The sequence below is a fragment of the Periplaneta americana genome, chromosome 8, assembly GCF_040183065.1.
Source record: "Periplaneta americana isolate PAMFEO1 chromosome 8, P.americana_PAMFEO1_priV1, whole genome shotgun sequence".
NCBI lineage: Eukaryota > Metazoa > Arthropoda > Insecta > Blattodea > Blattidae > Periplaneta > Periplaneta americana.
The window spans coordinates 157,612,101-157,634,804 of NC_091124.1; the positions used below are offsets into that span (position 1 = coordinate 157,612,101).

Genomic DNA, 22,704 nt, shown 5'->3' on the forward strand with positions numbered 1-22,704 from the left:
AAATATTCGTTATCTTGTGTATCAGTGCTCTGGTCTCCGATCATGCGCAGTGTCTTACATCTGAGACTTAAGAATATTCCATCCTCTCATTCTTTTCTTGGGGAACTGTACATCTACTATCAGACAGTACATCTCGTTTGGCGATATGTGTCAGAGGAAGAACTGCATCTCAAATCTAATTAGTGTAATATGTAGCTAGTCAGCGATGCATGCAATGCAGGGGGAAAGGAACTGTCACTCTACCCCATTATCTCCTGGCCTAGTTGCCTTATGAGTGATATCTTGATGGTGTCACTTATGGGGTCCAGACCTGTCTTCGGACAGTTGACTAACTAAACAACAATACTGGAAACTCGCGAAAGACAAGGCAATAAAAAAAAAGAAGAAATTGTGAGAAAAAGTGCAAAAATAGGTAAATAGATGTGCTATTTAATAAGAAACACAGCCAGCTTGTTCCAGTTCGAGTCCAGATATATCAGAGTATAATAATGTGACGAACAGTACCGAAAATAGTGGAACGTGTGGTTTATCTGAGTCAGGCGTTTCCGATATTAGAAACAGTAGCTAATAATGACGCGGAATCAATTATTTCAGTTGATCCAAATGACGCATGTAGGGCGAAATAAGGGGCGGAAATATTTTTCTCTGCCTAGAGGCGCCAAGTACCTAGATTCGCCCCTGTTCACAGTTAGTACAAACACAGACAGTCATTACTATGAGCAGTGGCGTGCCGCTGTACATCTGAAATGTTGGCATATATCGCAAACGAGTCCTAATTTTGTAGCAACTATTCAAGCATGAACACCACTGAAAGCCGGAATATACAAAACAGACGAGACTCCCGCACGTGCACGGTACGGATGGATGTGGAACAAGGAAAATACATGTTGTGAGGTCAGGACTGCGAGGTGGCCAGTCGAGAGGAGTTGGTAATGTGGGTGACCCACAGCCAATCCAGCGTTGCGGAAACCTGTGATAATGCGCTGTGGGGTTTCAGCAAGAGTAATGTTGCTTAGGAACGGTACAACACCATTGATGAATTCAAGGACTTCGTGCGACACCCTTTCCAACAGATTGCACCACCAATGCTGAGGCGAATGTCACGCCGAACCTGGCGACGCATTTTTTGAGTGAGAAGAATGATGCGAGATATACTGACCCTTTGAACACTTAGGATACACAGAGAGTGTAAAGTGGATGCTGTCTATATTATGACCGGAATTACATAAATAGTGTGTTTATATTTTGAAGTATTTATAGGGAGTAACGGTACTTTGTGCCCACTCTGTATTTACAAACATTCCATACCGGTTAGAGTACTAAAACGCTCAACTGTAACGATTGTTGAGTTTTTGAAGTCTTGTCATAACTAACATAACAGATTTTCATTGAATTAACTATTTTTAAAGAAATATTTGTAATTTAGTTACTAAAATGTTGAAAAATTAACGTTCCTGCAAGGATTTTTTATGGGAATGTCTGGGTGCTACTAAATTTCACTCTTGTGTCTAAAATACAAATTAATGGAGTATTCTACGTCTGTTGGTCTATACACTGTCCGAGTTAAAAATCTAAGAATTCAGTGTTTTATAGGCACCTGGTAGCAGAGCTTTTACATTACACAAGCGACAGCTGTACCATAAAGTGTCACTGTCATTATGACAACTCAATAGTCTAGTATTTAAATTTCCTGCGCTCAGACTTAAAATTCCAGTTTGGGGATGAATGTGCAGTGTACTGTAAAAATTAATAGAACAAAGAACTACGTAAAATTTTAATGCACATTATCAGAGGCTATGCCGAAAGTATGTACTTACTGATTAAGATGTCTTACGAAGATGTTGTGGTGTGGTAAATCTCGCGCGACCACAGCTCGTCAAACGAGGAGAATAGGGTAATGAAACTGTTAAGATTTAATTATAATTTTTATGGTCTTCACTATAAATATACCTGAATATATTATGTGCAACATACTTTATAGCTTGCCTCTTTCCTTTTTCTTTTATTCATAGTTTAGTATCCTATTTTTTACCCATTTCTAATTACTTTTCAACTTTAAAACACATTCTTTACCGTCTTAACATTAGAGATCTACTCATAACATTAAATATTCGATCGTTCATAATACATAAATGATTTCAGGTGGCCATAACAAAATGTATGTATGTCAGTTATTAGTAGACTTCGAAGTTGAGGCACATTTACTCTGAAGTTAAGTGCACACAGAATAAAAGTCTACAGTGTTTACAAATCAGCTGGCAAGGTAGTCCCTTCACTCATACACACATCATGTTAGTGAGATGGACCAATACAGACCGAGCAAAGCAAAAATTAAATGTTCGTCTGAGGAACAAACGTAATATTTTTCTTAAGCCTATAAACAGTTATACTACAGGGTAGTACTATTTACAAAGGTACTTTGTAACAATTTTATATTATTATTATTATTATTATTATTATTATTATTATTATTATTATTATTATTATATCAGAACACGTACAATTTGTAACATATGTAACAAAATAACGAAAAGAAGCGACATTTAGTAATTATAAAACATAAGTCACTGAGATAGACTTCTCCGAAAAAAATATACTTAGGCCTATTATAAAAGAAACAATATTTAGATAAAAATTTAGAAAACAATATGTTCCATTTAATATAAACCTAACCTCGTATGAGTAAAAACCATTACCAATAAACGCAGATAATATAACATTTAAAATGAAAATAACTGAGTATTTTATTTAGTAATAATTTAATATTTGTAAGAAGTCAAAATTAAAGTTTTGTATGTTAATTTGATAAGTAAATAGAGTAAACTGAAAACCGAATGAATTAAAATGAAATATCGGTATTACAAATTAACAAGATACTTATTTAAAATACACTTGTGTTAAATATATTCATACTATTTTAAATTACGTATATTCTAAATGTCTTCTATTTCTAATTTTGGTTTATACGTTATAATTTTTAAATATACATAGATACCGATACTTCAAAATCATGTCATTATAAATTTTAGTGCATAATTAAAGCTGTATTTTTCGCCAGCAATTGTGACTCATTTTGCCATTCCAAATAAAATAAAATTATTTGTTTACCTAGGCCTACTTGTAGTTTTTTGGGGGGTGGAAGGAATTTAATGTGTATTTAAAATTGTGTTCCAATTGAATTTGGTTTTCCACACCGTAATGACTTCACGTAGTCCAGTTGTCCCAGTACGTACGAAACCTCCAACCAGGAAAAAGTAAAGAAGCCCAAACCTGTTTGTTACACACCTCCGCGCAACACTCCACTATCAGTAAACCTCTATCTCCCCGGCCTGTGTCTGCACTTCAAAGTCTGGTTATAAAAGTAATGGATTTAACTTATCGATGTAAACAAGCGACCGCGTGACCTCGGTGTCTGATATTTACACAGATACATAACAGTTTATTGCTTTTGGGGGGGGATGTCAATAAATATAAAATTTAATCGTTAATTTTCATCAACTGCCTTCAAAGACTACGGCCTTTGACTCGTTTCGAACTCATACACTTATGAGAATTTTTTTTATCAAAATTAGACAATCACACGTGGTGTTATTTCATGATAGTGTGGCCAACATGGAGGAATGTCACTACATAAGACACAACACAAGATACACACTCATTCTGTGAGAGGAAGATAAATCTCGATTTCCCTGACAGGGCTCGAACCCAAGTACTGTGCAAAAACAAGTGTCATATGTACTGTACGTAACAGCTGGTGTTCATCTGATATTCCTTTGTAGAAGCTACTGTATATCAGAGATGGTGAGATGATTACATGATGATATGCAGGAATAGTGGAAGCAGAACTGCAGGGGAGACAGAATAGTCGGAGAAAGCCTGTACTACAACCACTTTGTTGACCACAAATCTCACATTTATCTGCCAAGAATCGAACTTCCGATATTTCTTACTGAAGGGTAAGAAATGTTGGCCAACTACAACTGGATCTCTGAAGGAAGACAAGGTAAACAGACCGGGCAGTATCTACCTGTTCAAATATTCATACTACATCAAGCAGAATAACATTTGGAATGTATATAATTAATTTCTAAACCGTTAAAAATAAATGTACTCAGAGCGTTTTCTGAATTAAAGAAAAAATAATCAAGTGTAACCATTATAAAATAAGCGACACAGTTGTTTACAAACTGTTGGTTACGCCCCATTCCATTACGTAAATACAGTAGTAGCACTACGTACTGTATAACCTTCAAGTTTAATCGATACAAGTTGAGATAAATATAATTTTCACTTCTTTCCGCTCTTCTATTTGCACACGTCATAACAGCACATCCCTACCATTATCTAATGTTACCATAACAACCACAAAAACAAAGCGATATGTTAAAAGAATAGAAATGAAACACATTTACACACCGACAATTAGATCATAATCTAAGAATAAACTATCGGTTCTTAACTGAGATCGATATGTACAAATAAACTAGAATAATCACACGAAAGAAAGCTTTTAAATGGAAGAGACGAAACACAAAACTGAAACACACGACGCGCGCCTCTAATCGACTGTCGACTGCCCGGCTCGCCCGCGGATCAACAGCTGGCGTACGATCCCGCTACACTCCCTCCCTGCTCTCCTCTTCCATTCGTTCTGTACGGTGTTACGGCTACGACAATGTTTCTATTCACCAGTGCCCTTCACAGCGTGGCATGAACTCGGGAAATGTGATGAAATGCAAAATACTCGTACGGATTATACAACATGCAGTAGTCAAGGTGACTGCCGTACTTCAATGGTGGCATTTTGTAACTGAAACAGGCAGAGCACATGAGTGCAATTCCCGGAGCGGAAGATGTACAGAGTGCAAAAATCATATAAAGAGTAGGGGAAAAAGACAATTAAAATTCTTCAACAGCAACTTATTGTATATCCGGAAACGCTTTCTTTTGGTAGGGATCTCATTCGTCCCGGTTTTCTCGGGATAGATTGGGATTTTAATGAAGAGTTCCGGTGTCCCGATAAACAGCACAATGGACGTGAAAAGTTCCGGTTTTATCGTTATCTCGTAATTACTCAATTGAAACATGCTGCTGCTACACACAGCGTTAACATTAAAAAAATCACATCGATATTTCCTTCAAGATAGCATAAATCGATTCTGAGAGCAATTGAGCCAACAGTATAATAGTTTAGATTTATGGCGAAGTGCATCAACATCGGTTAAAAACGCAGTAATCATAGATTACGAAACGACAGTTAAACAGTAACCGTGGTTAAAATGTAATTTCTGTGCACCATTCATAATCACCGATTACTTAAACATAGTTAGCTGACACTTCATTTAACCAGAGCAAAGTCTATGATGGTACACTGTTTCTACAAAATGACTAAAGGAAAGCATTCATACCACAGCAAAGATAATCGTCAACATCTAAAAACGACTGCGCTCACTCCGTTCTACATCGAAGTGAACATGTCCTACATTTTCGCGTTGCATTTGTTTGCCTTTGGGCGCTGTTATATTTGCGAGTTGCATTTCTTTGTTTTTCATTGCTGTTAGGTTAAAATCGTACAAAATAGAAAATTGAATGCAAAAATGATTATATCCCAATGTGAGGTTAAGTATCGATAGACTTACTTAATAGATTTAAATATATTATATAATAAAGAAGGAATATCCATAAAGGAAAAGGATGCAGAAGATTAGTAGAAATGTGTGTACGACCCAAGATCCCATTTACACCAGGTTACTGTTCATTATCCTAAGATCCATCCATAACCTCTCTTTGTTCAGCCAGTGACAGAGAAAGAGATATTCAAATATTCGCTCTTAAAATACAGAAAATAACAGTTGCATAGAATCTTAACATAAGGAGCTGATCAACAGAAGAAACATGACTGTTTTTGAGTTATTGCAAGTGAGCCATCTGTAGATTTTGATAAACAAAATCCCTCCTGAAATTTTCTGTCACCTAATTCCTCATAAAGATTCTCTCTTTCCACTAAAGAAACTTCACGCCCACGCTCTATCCAAGTAATTCAAGTACTGTACAATAATAATCGTCTTCGAAGTAAACATCTGTGGCTCTGGCCGCCATTTTGCTTTACTTGCTCTACTAATCACTGGTTATCTCCTTTAACCGCTCGAAAATGGCCGGTTATAAATTACTGTGGTTAACCTCCTATTTAAGTCGTAACCGAGGTCGATCCACTGTAAAAATGCTTAACCAGAGGTTAGATGACAATTTTAACTGGTGGTTACACTAACCGACGTTGATGCACGTGGGCATTAGACTCTTGCACGTGCTTGGTTCCTATTCTATGCTTGGAATGATGTTTAAAATTATGAAGTTTTTGTCAAAGTGTAACTTAGAAGAATCAGACTTTTTTTATGATTCCCCTTTATAAAGTTGATTCCAGAAGATAGAATTGAACATTAGAACAATGATGTGTGTTCAGTAGGCCTAAGGTGGAGTGAAAAATGGAATTTTGAATTCGATTATATAATACCCGCTAAAAGTTGTGACATATAGTATTATTATTCTGTAAAATTTCAGTCATTTTATATGATATCTTGAAGGCTTTAGCAAGCTTTGAATTTGAAATATATACAAATCTTTAGGTAAGAAGTCATTTCCTTCAATTTTCACATTTGTGAACCAGTTAATTAGTATGGTTATGTTCATTTTTGAATCTATATTAATTCTTCTCATTTAACTGTTGCGTACATAACACAATATCAAAATGCAGATGCCTCTTGCAGTTGTGGCAAAATATGCGACCGATTTCGTGCCTCCGATTGTCCATCTGTAGTTCACACCTGTAGAGTAACGGTTAGAGCGTCTGGCCGCGAAAGCAGATGGCACAGGTTCGATTCCCGGTCGAGTCAACTTACCTGGTTGAGATTTTTCCGGGGTTTTCCCTCAACGCAATATAAGCAAATGCTGGGTAAGTTTCGGTGCTGGACCCCGAACTCATTTCACCGGCAATATCACCATGTCATTCAGATCATTTAGACGCTAAATAACTTAAGATGTTGATAAAGCGTTATAAAATAACGTACTAAAATAAAAATTCATATGTATTAATTGCATCGGCTGAACTGTTAGACGTAGGGATCGTCACAAAACAAAACACAAATGTTATTATTGTCAGGAAATATACAAGTAATTCAAAGGCTCCGTCGAAAGAATTTTTTCCGATTTACAAAGTAATTTTACAGTAACTACTTTAAACGTAAAAAGGCTGGTAGAAAGGACAAAATCCTGTGTCAAGGAATATTTAAAATACATTTAATGGAAGAGTAGTAAAAGAGGACCATATATCGCTTCTTGAGGAGCCAAGATCCGAATATTTGGGACATAATATTACATCAGCATCGAATTCCAGACAGAATGTTGCAAAATATATCATTTCTTTCCTGAAGTCAGGCATCAGTTCAGATAGTCTCTTAGCAATGCAAATCAAGTGATATACGAGTAATTCAAAGGATCCGTCGATGGTGATTACCAGGCTTCGAGACTTCGGACCCGATAGAGCAGTTCAGTGGGAAATCCGCATAACGGCGTACTGAGTATAGTGGTAAACCGTACAGTGGGTGGGGGCACTGTAGAATGGATGCCAATAAATACGCAAAGGAAAACGCTCTGGATTTGAAGGTTCTGACGAATAATTTGGTTTTCATACAAACTGTGTCTGAAACTATTACACGGTTAGAAAAGTCAGAGCAAGAGATGCCGGAAGCCCTCAAATTAATTTAGAAAATGATGCAGAGAATTAATGAGACATCAAGGACACCGGTTACTGAACGTGTAAAGCAGAAGTGGAAATCAGTTTTATGTAAAAATAACGGATATGGAACATTGTGTAACATAAACAGCAAATTAGTGGACATAGAGTCACCCGAGAATAAAGGACTATCTCTTAGAGACTGCAATGATGTTAGGTTTTTTGGTTTTGCTCCTATCACGTCATGCGACGTAGAGCGCAGCTTTCTACAGTACAAACGTTGGCAGATAACCGAAAAATATTTACGTTTGAGACACTGAGAATGTATCTTGTAGTACATTGCATTTCGGTACTGTAACTGCACTTCCTAAAGACTACCAATAGGATAAATGAAAAAAATTAAAATTGCTACATGCTTATTTCCACCATTAACACTGTGTATAATTAAACAGAAATGCTTATAAAAGACAGGAGAATAAATGCTTTTCACATTCTTTTGACAATGTCATTGTGTAATGTATATTTACTTTCAGAATGTGTATGTTTCCCCATACTACCGTACACTACTCTAAATAGCAACGTCGTTACCTCAACACATCTCTATCTACCTACAGCGAGTCAACAACCTATAGTGCATGCACAGTAAACTTATTGTATCGGGTCCAAAGTCTCGAAGCCTGGTGATTACGATGGTATAGTAGTTATGCCATGTGCATTAAAATGGTGTTTTACGAATCTTGCAGTTAGAGTTCGAATTTAAACACCCACTTGGATGACTTACATGCAAACTACATTGCAATAAGCTTCCTTTTCGCCACTTGTTTGAGATTTTTGATTGAGGTACTACCGTGCCAAAATAATACTCTGAAAGTATAGGGAAAGTATTAGAAACTTGTGAATTGTTGCCTGTTGTGACATTATTTTTTTCAACTAAGAGAGGTTTATCACAAATATGAAGAACGAATGTCCATTAGTTCAGTACTAGTACTTATCAGGAATATCGTTGTTTCTGTTAACTGCCCATCCACTGGGCCTTTACATTGCACTGAGAACTCTTAACACAATTTCATATACAATATACAATTTAATATATATTATCAGTGGCGAAGATAAGATGTAAATAAATAATGGATGAGTGTGAAAATATAAAAACTACTCTCAGTTTTTACCAGAATAAACATGGGAAATGGCTGTTATTATTCGGTTGAGAAGCTTTTGTCATCCAGTCTGCTGTCAAAAAAATTTGAAAGTTAGAATTTATAAAACAGTTATATTACCGGTTGTTCTGTATGGTTGTGAAACTTGGACTCTCACTTTGAGAGAGAAACAGAGGTTAAGGGTGTTTGAGAGTAAGGTACTTAGGAAAATATTTGGGGCTAAGAGGGATTAAGTTACATGAGAATGGAAAAAGTTACACAACGCAGAACTGCACGCATTGTATTCTTCAACTGACATAATTCGGAACATTAAATCCAGACGTCTGAGATGGGCAGGGCATGTAGCACGTATAGGCGAATCCAGAAATGCATATAGAGTGTTAGTTGGAAGGCCGGAGGGAAAAAGACCTTTCAGGAGGCCGAGACGTAGATAGGAGGATAATATTAAAATGGATTTGAAGGAGGTGGAATATGATGGTAGAGACTGGATTTATCTTGCTCAGAATAGGGACCAGTGGCGGGCTTATGTGAGGGCGGCAATAAACCTCCGCGTTCTCTAAAAGCCATAAGTAAGTATTGTTAGGTTTTGCTTGACAATACCAGTACAGTAAAGTAATTTATTAATGTAGTAAGGAATGGAATGGAATTTAAGGAGGGAGGCACCATGACCTAGCATAGCGACCTTTAACGAGCTATTGCGCTAATCCTCAAGCTGGGCGCATTCCCAAATCCACACCGGCTGACTAAACTAAGTTTCACTGCGCTCCAGGTTTCGAGCAGGCTACCCCCCTCGTCCCTAGGCCAGCCCACACCATGTGTCGCCAGCCGGCGTTCGGGGAATGCTATGGAAAGATGACGAAATGGAGAGATGTTGACCGACTGATGTACAAGCCTAATATGGGGAAATGGGAGAACCCCGAAAAAATCCCAACTGCAACCTCGTTCGCCACAAATTTCGCTATAGATTTATTAGGGCCTAATGAAAAATCCCAGACCTGACCGACACTCGAACCCTGACAGCTAGCATGACAGGCTACAGGTCTAACCACTCAGCCACTTAAGGTCTTAAGGACAGTTGGTGGGCACTTACTAACAACTAAGCCTACGTTGATTGTAGTCTGTATGTAAAAACACTGCAGGCATATTTCGTTTCTCTGGCTTGTTCATGAAGAAGAATTTTGAGTAATAAGGATTAATTGCATTATAGAGTCACAATAAATTACTACTGATTAAAAGTATATAAAGGAATTACATACATCCAATGTGACTACTGTAGCCCAGTGGCGTGCGGTGCTATTTCTCGAAGGGGAACAGGTCAGAAACAACACTAATAATAACAACAATAATAATAATCTGTATTATGATTTAGCAACATTAACAATTCTTTTTTTTTACTTAATTTACAACTTAATCAGAAAAATAATATGTTAATATAAAACAAATTAATGATATATTATTGCTATTATTATTATTATTATTATTATTATTATCATTATTATTATTAGACTTAAATATATAACACCGTTAACAGAAAATAAAAAAACTAAATTAAACCTACAATTTACCGCTTGACGAGCACCCAGTAAACCATTTCACAGAATTATAGTAACTATTTTGAAAATGTCTTGTATAAGATTTTGTTTTAGTTTTTAAGTTTTGTAAGGAGAGGAGTAGGTTTGCCATTCAAAATAACCGCGCTTTTCTCAGCAAAATTGATCGAACTAAACGCTCTCGACTTCAGCTGATCGATAACACAACACTCGCTGTCTTGGTTCGCATCATGGCGCTCTCTCTCTCTCTCTCTCTGTCTCTCTCTCTCTCTCTCGTTGAAGTTGGAACAGGCAGGAGTCACCTGTTCCATTGCCATTATTTCGTCAGATTTAACTCAGGCCGCGAATGCGTAAATCGTACGGATTTTTTAGGAACTATTGTATAATTTCACACACAATATTTTGTCACACGAAAAACTCTTCGAACTTAATTGTTTTCCGAATTATCACTTATATAAATAAACTAGCTTGATGAAACAGTATATTCCACACTTCCCAATACTCCGCGAGGGAAGAGGTAACTCTACAGCTTCCTGCGATACTCGGGTAAGTTCGTGTCCACTCGAGCCTGCTTCGGAAAATACATTGCATGCAACTCCCACTCACATCATCACGTACAGCAGACGAGAAGGGCTTTTCGAAAACTGCAAGTAGGCCTATCCTTTAGAATGAAGTATATCTCACAATCTCAGTTAAGGGGGCAGGGAGGAAGGGAACAGCATGTTCCCTCTGTTCCATGGAGGAACCAGTAATGGAATGATTTGTTGAAAGATTCATGAGATCACGTAACCACAGTCTACTATATACAGTCACGAAGCTTGAGTTTTGAGGGTGCTAGAAACAATAGACTGTTACGGTACTATTTTGCATTGCCTGTAATGAGGCGATATTAGCGATCCTAGTGGTGAGCAACTACCTAATGTTTGCATATTTACTACGTATTGAACTTCGCGACTGTATATACTAGACTGTGACGTAACTGTGTATGCGCAAAAGTCCTCGAATAGCCTTCGTACATGATGGTCACTATAGTTTGATATAGATACTACAGTTCGTGCAAAATTCAAAACTCTGAAAACCGCCGCATTGGTCAGGATGAAAAGATTATGAAGAACTTCTTTGTAGCATGAGCAGTGGGCTTCAAGGGCGCGCCGAAGACCGGTTGGTCTTCGAATTAACAAGTGGTTTTACAGACTTTGTAGCTCTGAAATGTAATTATACTAACGCTCTATTTAGCTGCGTAGCGGTATTTCAATCATAAAACGTCAGAACACGTCTCGTTAGTGGGTGGAATACAGGAAGTTCTGTTGGTGTAGTTAGCAAACGAGGAAAATTAATTAATGACATCACCTTTTTATTTCTCTTGTCTTTTTTCTTTGTGTTTTTTCTACTTGGAAAATTCACTGTAATATAATAATAATAATAATAATAATAATAATAATAATAATAATAAATTTTCTCATAAAATCTCGGCTGCTCACCCAACATCATGATGAATTTGGGACAGTGACTAGCGAAATTCGGTTACACATGCCATCTAACGTGCTCACCACAAGTTACTCCCACAGTGGTCCATAGTCGTTCAGCACTGCTGAGAAATGTAGACATGACGCCAGCAGTCGGCTGGTTGGCTTGGTCCTCCATGGACTGTCGCGGCACGGAATAATTAGAGAGCGGGAAAAATACGAAATTTCATATTTTACACCGTAAATCGCAGAATATTGGGACTCATGAGCAGAATCGAAATGAGGAAATTTTATTTTCATATTTCATAATATTTCGTAAAAATTTTCATATCAAGAACAAATATTCATACTTGTTCATATTTCCCAACATCGACCTTCCTTTGATGAATTTCCAATCTACTGGAGAGTTTTGGAAAGGATTTTTTTAAAGGAACAATAACATGCGTCATACCCGATGTCATACCACGTTCACATCATTCAATCACAATGAACCTATTATAGACCTGATACCACAATCTGTGTCCAGTAAAATGTAGTACAGACTCTGGGGTTGCCAACCGTGGCCTATACAGTATACCAGAGTTTCTCAAACTATGGTCCGCGGACCATCTGTGGTCCTCGACTTCTGCCCTTCGGGTCCTTCGAAAAAGACAGAAGAAAAAATAAAATTCAAACGAATTGCGTATCACACTATAGCTGAAAATATCAGAGTTTGGAAATGACACATGGCAATCGCCTTTCACTTTTTCTCCCAGTATTAATATTTTATGAAATTTCTTACCCTACCCGTCTACCCACTTCCCACTCTATTCTCAGCAACAAAAAGAGGTGTTTAAAGCACTATGAACGTGGTGTTTCCCTGCATATCTGGCGCCGAGCCTGTAACCTAGCCAGGAAACACCCGAATTCATAACAGAGGACCAAAGTACCGAATCTTTTTACGTATTATTGGCTTTCTTAATAGTTTTGCCGGCACCCAGTCTGCACATTGAAATGGGCACGTACAGTACGTCGTACACCAATAACAGAACGTGTCAAATTGCATCTTCACTTGTTGAAAATCGGGCATGTTTCTGCATTAATATTTTTATTTAATTTCCCAGATGAAGGTATGAGAAATTTTAGACTCCGGCTATTTTAAAATCCGACAGGTTTACTTTTTACACTTGCGTGTTTCGTCTCTAAGTGCCGCTTCAATTTCGCGGGCTTCATACACTCGTTTGACAGCACTTCATAACAAACAACGCACCGAAGTTTTGGTTCACTGTCATTGCCACACCAAGTAAATCTAAGTACCAAATAACTCTTGTCATATTCACGGAAGTATTTTTTCTTTGAACAGCTACCACTAGGACTAGATATTTTTTTAATGGCACTATAATCACTGACATTAATATATTTCTTCACTCACAGGTTCTGAAATATTAGCACTACCTAAATGAAGCGTATCATCATGTTTCTTTCGTTTCAAAGATCCGGATCGAAGCCAGTTTTCCATTATTTATAATGGGCGCTATTTAACAGAGACATGGACAGCTACTAGCGTGTAACACATAAGGAGGATTTCAAACAACTAACTGCTAACAGGCAAGCGATGAATCAACAATGCACAGAATTGTTATAAGTTACTTGTGGTTGGCTACAAGAAATATATTAGAAAATATTATAATTAATTAATTCTGTTTTAAAATAGAAGTATACTGGTATTAAAATATGCTACAAAAATGATAATTTGCTTACGAAGGCAACAAGAGTAAAGGCTGATTCACAATAAACCGGGAATGGAAACGACAACGAGAACGAGAACGGAAATATTGTTAAATACATTTATTTTAACATTATTTTCGTTCTCGTTCCTGTTGTCGTTTCCGTTCCCTGTTTATTGTGAACCAGCCTTAAGGTGGTCCGCGGAACTCTTCTAACTTAAAAAAGTGCTCCCCACTTCAAAAAAGTTTCAGAAACACTGCAGTATACAATATTTAATAGGAAAGCGAGAAATTGAAGCGAGAGTCTACGTATGAGAGAGAAAAAAAGAGGATAGATAAGGAAGGATAGACAGCAATTCAGTCAAAACAGAAGACTAGAAAGTAATCAGGAAGTACTTGGTAAATGAACGTAGTAGTAGTAGTAGTAGGTTTATTTTGCCTGGCAGAGTTAAGGCCATGAGGCCTTCTCTTCCACTCAACCAGGTTTCAATAATATACATGAGATACAAATTTGATTACAAAACAACACAAAAGAAAATACTTTAGAAATTACATAAAATATAGTAGGAAATTACAATAGACAAGATCAGTTACATAATATAAAATTACAAATAGTCAAGATCAGTTACATAATATATAAAATAAAGTCGAAAATTACACATAATCAAAATCAGTTACATAACATAAGGGGAATACACACACACACACACACACACACTTTATAAGACCTAAAATGCCCGTGACAAATTGGACGACTAATTTACTTGAGATATGTTATTCAGTTAATATAGTAATTGGAGAATACATATGGGTGACAAGACATAAATGTTGATTAGCAAAGTCCTAATAAATGGCATACAAACACAAGTGATTAAGTAATATATGAAGATAATAAAAAAAGAAAAGAGAAAAAAAAAAAAGAAGAAGAGAGAGCAGAAAAAAAATAACTTGGTCATTTAAGACTATTTAGAAACTTCCGCAAGAGTCTAGTTCTGTTCATTAAAGACATTTCTAAGTAGAGTGTACTTAAAAGATTTTAGACTCCGACTGCTCCTCATTTCCTGTGACAAGGAATTCCAGGAACGGGCTGTGTGTATTGTGAAGGAAGCAGAGTAGAGAGATGTTTGATGGAATGGAATTGATAGAACATGGTTATGCTGCGAACGTGTATCACGGTTGTGGTGGGATGCTAAAAGTGTGAAGCGAGGAACTAGGTAAATAGGTGTGGAATTATTTAAAATCTGAACTTATTAACACAAAAGGATGGTAAGTAGGTATATATTAAAGTGATGGTGGATCGAAAAGCAGAAATGTAAAGGTCCACCATAACTATGAATTGTAAAGTTGGCTGACAAATACCAAAATCAATATCATATCATCTTCGGTACTCTAGGCCGAGCTTACTCGAGTGTCACTCATACGTCGCAAGAGCTCTGATCCCTTCTTTGCGGGGACACAATGGTTATCGGAAGAAAACTAAAGAAGGTGAAGTTTCGAATTGGAAATACGGCAGTGAAACAAGCGGACAGCTTTAAATGCTTCATATAAGTAGTAATATGAGCTGCTTCCAGAAATCCAAAAGGAGGTTAGCAATGACTAAGAAAGCTTTTAATAGAAAAAGGAGCATCTTCTGGGGACCTCTGACAAAAGAACTAAGGAAGAGACTTATGAAGTGCTTTATGTGGAGTGTGATATTCCCACGCTTAACTGCAAAATAATTTCTTTGTTAAACAACTACTATAGTAAATAATTTGCTATTGGGCTATTCCATATGAAATCGATCAGTAAAAAACCTCGCATTTTTTATACTCTGATTTTTTCCCTATTTGTACAAGGTGCTGAGAAGAGTGAATTTTCAAAAATGTACTATCGAAAGTCAAACGGTTTTCGTATTGTTGAGCGACAAATTTAGCGTATTTTATAAAAACAAGCCTCTTTCAGCGCTCAGAACTCTGGAACCATTTACTGCAGAACGCGAGCTTATTTTGAAGCTGACATTTGGTAGATTATGTTATGAAGTAATCCTTATTTTTATTGTACACAGAGAGACAGGTAATCTGATTTTACTTACTTTTAGGCTTTTTGCTAATTTGTAAAAATGTAAAAAAAAAAATATATTGAGAAAAAACCTTGCATTATTAAGAGGGATTCGGCATTGTTTGCTTAGTGGTACGGCAATAAGTTTCGAAGGTATTAAATACATTATTTTCACACGCCTAGACTTGAAGGGCGCAGTACCACACGCACTGGCCGAGAGTTGAAGATAAGAGAGCGTTGGGCGTCATTTTACTCCTGTGTTTATGAAAACCTGTGATAAAGCTAGCACAGTCATGACTGCTAGACGACACATCACGTGTTTATGTCTCCTGGCCTTGCTTACCTCGGCTACCTCCCGCCTCACAGTCAGCTGGTTAGTTCACGCGCGTACTATTTATTTTCTTTATTTGATATTTACAGTACTTTATCAACGTACCATCAGTAAAAAATATGTGTTTATTTGTACTTTCAATGCGGAATCTTTTAAAATATTTTTTCCTTGGCAAAGGCGTCTTAATGAGGAAAAATCTAAATTTCTCCATTTCCATAAAAAGTAAGAAAATTTGTTTATATGTCAATATAAACTTTAATTTCTCAGCATCAAAATAAACCATGATTTTGATCATTGGGTGAAAGGGATTCGGAGCTACAACAGTTTAAAGTTTCAAATTTTATGAAAATACGATAAATTTAAACAATATGAAGTTCTGATGCCTCAAACTTTGCACAAAGCATTGTATCACAGTTCTCTACGTACAAAAAAGTTTTATTGTATTTAGAAATTGTAAGGTCAATTTTCTCTATATTTCGGTCGATGTGAGATGCTGTTGTCCAAGATAATTAAAAAATCATGTAACGATTTATAATATACTGGCATTCATTCATCCATAATGTTCTGATCAAGGGCAGGCCTTTCACTGCAAACCCAGCATCTCCAATCTTTTCTAATTTTCACCTTCTTCTTGATCTCCGCATACTATCCATGTAGCTTAAATATTGCCTACCATCTGATAGCTTCTTCTTCCCCGAACTCTTCTCCCGGTCACCATTCCTTCCAGTGCATCCTTCAGTAGGCGGTTTCTTCTCAGCCAGTGACCCAGCCAATTCCTTCTTCTCTTCCTGATCAGTTTCAGCATCATTCTTTCTTCTTCATCCACTCTTCATTTGTCTGTCCATTTCATACGCTCCATTCTTCTCCATATTCACATTTCAAATGTTTCTAGTCACTTCTCTTCACTTTGTCGTAATGTCCACGTCTGTTCCCCATACAATGTCACACTCTACACAAAGCACTTCACTAGTCTGTTCTTTAGTTCTTGCGCAGCACATCCAGATTACACAATAATTCTCAATTAAAAAATTAAATTATTCTATATCTTCAGGCTGAACCAATGAAAGCTATCGTTACGAATCCAGGTACAAATGGAGAAAGCACATCTAAAGAATGCACGATTTCAGATGACGGAAACAAATTATAAACTAGAGACCATCAGGAAACTGTTTTAGAAATTACTTTTGAAGCGATTACGAATCCAAAGAATGTTTGGAATGGATAATGATGTTATTGACATTATTATTATTATTATTATTATTATTATTATTATTATTATTATTATTATTATTAAGACATTTGTTTAAGATTTTACCATTATTCTTTTAAGTAGCAGTAGTAGTAGTAGTAGTAGTAGTAGTAGTAGTAGTAGTAGTAGTAGTAGTATTAGTAGTAGTACTTACTTAAGGTTGCTCTGGAGATCCAATCGATGATCAAAACAAATTGGGGGGCCGAACTATATCTCTATGGAGGTAGCAAAGATGGTAGACTGGGTTTAATCTGGTTCCGTCTAGGAGCCTGGAGGGCACTTAAAAATCGTCAACGAAGAGGGGGCGAGAATATGTCCTCTTTGCGGTAGAGGCGAGACATCACACCACATTTTGTCGGAGTGTGAAGCCACAGAAGCTCTGAGGAAACGATTCCTGCCAGAGTCCTTCATTACATCTAGCAGGGGGCACTTGGCGACATACGCTGTATTAAATAACGTTAAATCCTATGACAGTGTGGGAAAATTTTTGGCAAAAGTTCGACAGTTGAGGGTGGAATTGGCCGAGGGGGAGGGAGCCGATGGATAAGGGAAAGATTTATTAGTGTTGCAATGAGTAATATTAACATTGAGCAAATGATAGAATTAGGGGAAAATGTTTTTTTGTTTTGTTTTTTTTTTTTTTTGTATTTTATTGCGTGTGTGTGTTTTTATTTATATACTGTATTACCTTTATATTTATTATTTGGATTATTTGGTGCAGCTTCAACAAGAAATTGAATTGTTTATACTGTATATATATATATGTGTGTGTGTGTGTGTGTGTGTGTGTGTGTGTGTGTGTGTGTGTGTGTGTGTGTGTGTGTGACACTGTGCGTGTCTGTTTTTCATATCTCCCTTCTATTTTATTTGTATTATTTTTGTGAAATTTGGTATATAGTTAGATTAGTTATAATAGTGGTAATCAATGATAACGGTAGTAATAATAATAACTGTTTTTTCACTATTTTATTATTAGTAGGCATTATTTTCGTTTTGAAGATTCAAACTGTGCATAGTTACAGCACGAATGGCCGTATGAGCTCGTGCAAAGGATCTTGTCTACATGAGTTTTTATAATTTATTATGCATCAATAAATGCACCTATCTATCTATCTATCTATCTATCTATCTACTTACTGGCTTTTAAGGAACCCGGAGGTTCATTGCCGCCCTCACATAAGCCCGCCATTGGTCCCTATCCTGAGCAAGATTAATCCAGTCTCTCTCATCATATCCCACCTCCCTCAAATCCATTTCAATATTATCCTCCCATCTACGTCTCGGCCTTCCCAAAGGTCTTTTTCCCTCCGGCCTCCCAACAAACACTCTATATGCATTTCTGGGTTCGCCCATACGTGCTACATGTCCTGCCCATCTCAAACGTCTGGATTTAATGTTCCTAATTATGTCAGGTGAAGAATACAATGCGTGCAGTTCTGCGTTGTGTAACTTTCTCCATTCTCCTGTAACTTCATCCCTCTTAGCCCCAAATATTTTCCTAAGCACCTTATTCTCAAACACCCTTAACCTATGTTCCTCTCTCAAAGTGAGAGTCCAAGTTTCACAACCATAAAGAACAACTGGTAATATAACTGTTTTATTATAACAATAATAATAATAATAATAATAATAATAATAATAATAATAATAATAATAATAATATCAATAACTAAAATATTGGCACTAGATTTTCACAAGGCTCGGTTGTTGGGAAATCATACAGAAGGCACGCCAGTTCCCTCTTTTGATACACTATTTTCATCAGTCTGGAAACAGATTTTCATATATCATCTCAATACGTCCTTCAGCTCTCTATACAACCAAGAGCTAAATATTCGAATACATTCAGAATCAGATTGAGTCAGCGCGTCTGACCGCGAAACCAGGTGGCCCGGGTTCGAATCCCGGTCAGGGCAAGTTACCTGGTTGAGGTTTTTCCGGGTTTTTCCCTCAACCCAATACGAGCAAAGGTTGGGTAACTTTCGGTGCTGGACCCCGGACTCATTTCACCGGCATTATCACCTTCATTTCATTCAGAACCTAAATAACCTACGATGAAAGAGTAATGGAACAGAGAAAAATTCTCTCCGGCGCCGGGATTTGAACCCGGGTTTTCAGCTCCACTAAGCCACAATAAGACGGCGCTTATTCCGTCGGATCCCGGCCAACTAGTCACTCATATCGAGTACACCTCAGCACATGTGTGTATTTCGGTCCTGCGTTCATAGACAACTATGACGTAGTGCAGAGGGCGGCCACTAGAGGGAACCCAAGAGTTGGAGCTTAATCTGAGACGATTCTAACCGGCGTCGGGGTTGTATCCGGTGTGGCTTAGTGGAGCTGAAAACCCGGGTTCAAATCCCGGCGCCGGAGAGAATTTTTCTCCGTTCCATTACTCTTTCATCGTATGATGACGCAGAATATCTGCATGGAAATATCATATGTACTTCGGTACATTAAAATAATATATATGATATGCGTAAATCACTTCGTGATTTAAGACGGCGCTTATTCCGTCGGATCCCGGCCAACTAGTCACTCATATCGAGTGCACCTCAGCACATGTGTGGACTTCGGTCCTGCGTTCATAGACATCTATGACGTAGTGCAGAGGGCGGCCACTAGAGGGAACCCAAGAGTTGGAGCTTAATCTGAGACGATTCTAACCGGCGTCGGGGTTGTATCCGGTGTGGCTTAGTGGAGCTGAAAACCCGGGTTCAAATCCCGGCGCCGGAGAGAATTTTTCTCCGTTCCATTACTCTTTCATCGTATGATGACGCAGAATATCTGCATGGAAATATCATATGTACTTCGGTACATTAAAATAATATATATGATATGCGTAAATCACTTCGTGATTTAAGACGACGCTTATTCCGTCGGATCCCGGCCAACTAGTCACTCATATCGAGTGCACCTCAGCACATGTGTGGACTTCGGTCCTGCGTTCATAGACATCTATGACGTAGTGCAGAGGGCGGCCACTAGAGGGAACCCAAGAGTTGGAGCTTAATCTGAAACGATTCTAACCGGCGTCGGGGTTGTATCCGGTGTGGCTTAGTGGAGCTGAAAACCCGGGTTCAAATCCCGGCGCCGGAGAGAATTTTTCTCCGTTCCATTACTCTTTCATCGTATGATGACGCAGAATGTCTGCATGGAAATATCATATGTACTTCGGTACATTAAAATAATATATATGATATGCGTAATCACTTCGTGATTTAAGACGACGCTTATTCCGTCGGATCCCGGCCAACTAGTCACTCATATCGAGTGCACCTCAGCACATGTGTGGACTTCGGTCCTGCGTTCTTAGACATCTATGACGTAGTGCAGAGGGCGGCCACTAGAGGGAACCCAAGAGTTGGAGCTTAATCTGAGACGATTCTAACCGGCGTCGGGGTTGTATCCGGTGTGGCTTAGTGGAGCTGAAAACCCGGGTTCAAATCCCGGCGCCGGAGAGAATTTTTCTCCGTTCCATTACTCTTTCATCGTATGATGACGCAGAATGTCTGCATGGAAATATCATATGTACTTCGGTACATTAAAATAATATATATGATATGCGTAATCACTTCGTGATTTAAGACGACGCTTATTCCGTCGGATCCCGGCCAACTAGTCACTCATATCGAGTGCACCTCAGCATATGTGTGGACTTCGGTCCTGCGTTCATAGACATCTATGACGTAGTGCAGAGGGCGGCCACTAGAGGGAACCCAAGAGTTGGAGCTTAATCTGAGACGATTCTAACCGGCGTCGGGGTTGTATCCGGTGTGGCTTAGTGGAGCTGAAAACCCGGGTTCAAATCCCGGCGCCGGAGAGAATTTTTCTCCGTTCCATTACTCTTTCATCGTATGATGACGCAGAATATCTGCATGGAAATATCATATGTACTTCGGTACATTAAAATAATACTAAATAACCTAGATGTTGATACAGCGTCGTAAAATAACCCAATAAAATAAAATGAATACATATTAAAACCAACTAAATTAAACAGTCGGCGAAAAAGCAGCATATGAAAATATTTGGGGCAGGACAATAACGATTAAACTGAACCATTTTAATAACGTCACATTACACGCGTGGAGTGCTCTCTTTAATGGGCCAGTCACAAAGTAGTAATAATTTCTCATCTCCAACACACATACCGTCTCAATGACCTCAACTCTTCTTTAATACGAGTATATGAGCACTCTGTCGTACGGTATGTATAATACAGGGACATCATTTTATTTTTACTTCAATTTTTATTGTACCTGAGTTTTTGAATGTACTTCACTCCCACCCTTCAACCGTCTTCCACACAGATTCAAGACCGCATATACAGTCATAGTAGCCACAGTACGTTCCAAAAATATGTTCGCATTTTCCAGTGACGAAAGAGCTTTCAATATTGAATTATTTTCGCACAGGTACTGTCGTCCATTTGCCTACGTCGTATCCCGGTTTCCCCAACGAGCTTTTATTCGCCAGCTAGTGGATGGGCTGTCTTAGCTCTTTTCTGAGAACATTAATTTCTGTTAGGAATTAGACGTCTACGTAATATTATACAACTGTTTAAAATAACTTAAATAAAAGGGCCTCGTTAAGTAATTAACTGTCACGTGATTTCCCTCCTTTCTACGACCCTACGACATAACCACTTGGACGGACAGTAGATAGTATGTCTGAGTAATTTTATCTTTTCGGGCAGAAGTGAAGATTGAATTTACAGTACGTACGTACTCTTTTATAGAGTAGGTACAGAATTATTTCAACATGAGTTACTAGTACGAAGAACTGGTAATTGGAATTAAGTACAATATGCTATAGTGCGATAATATGCACATTAGAACTGAAGCCTGTATCGAAATGTGTTTAAATATCCATATTATGATTATTTTTCAATTTAACTTCATTCTCTATATTGTACGCTAATGTGTTGTAGACAGTAGGCCTATAATATACACTGCATAATGAATACGTCCACATGGACAGCTCAGTTCGTGAGTAAAAACACTCATTGTTAATACAGTACTGTATTTTGATTAAACAAAAACCTAATGAAAATGATTAAACTCAAAAGCGCAATATTTCCTAGTTTACATAAATGGATGAACTACTTTTCTTCCCTCCTGTACCTAGTAAAGTGATTTGTTTGTATATTACGTCAGTATCATCGAACTCCAGTCGTGGAAGGGGATAGCAAACGGCGTTGATCCAGAGGTATAGGCAAGTTAATATTAAAATGTTAGTAAAAATAAAATGATGTCCCTGTATAAAAAAATCTATAAACATCTAGGGCAGCGGTGACCAAAACTCGAACGGTAGTGATTACACGCGAGAGGCAGTCTATGAAGTAAAGAGACGGGGGAGAGATGCTTGGCATGAAAACTACAACCAGTGATGATTCGTGCACTAACATTGAGTTCATCAACCCGCTAATAAAAATCGCAAACTTTGCTGTATCAGTAATGTCACTACTGTCATCAAG

General features: G+C 37.7%; 1 protein-coding gene across 15 annotated transcripts in view; it reads right to left on the bottom strand.

Moving 5' to 3' along the window:
* The window catches only part of LOC138705188 (band 7 protein AGAP004871-like), a 683,889-nt gene that overhangs the window by 198,229 nt on the left and 462,956 nt on the right, over nucleotides 1-22,704 (bottom strand). The window contains exon 1 of one of the 15 annotated variants that reach the window (XM_069833916.1): nucleotides 4,417-4,573. The exons of 12 other annotated variants lie outside the window; for them this stretch is intronic. The gene's annotated coding sequence lies outside the window, so the exon portion shown is untranslated. Of the gene's footprint in view, nucleotides 1-4,416; nucleotides 4,574-22,704 lie in introns of those variants that run through there. 2 more of the 15 variants (XM_069833918.1, XM_069833920.1) reach the window with 2 other exon arrangements.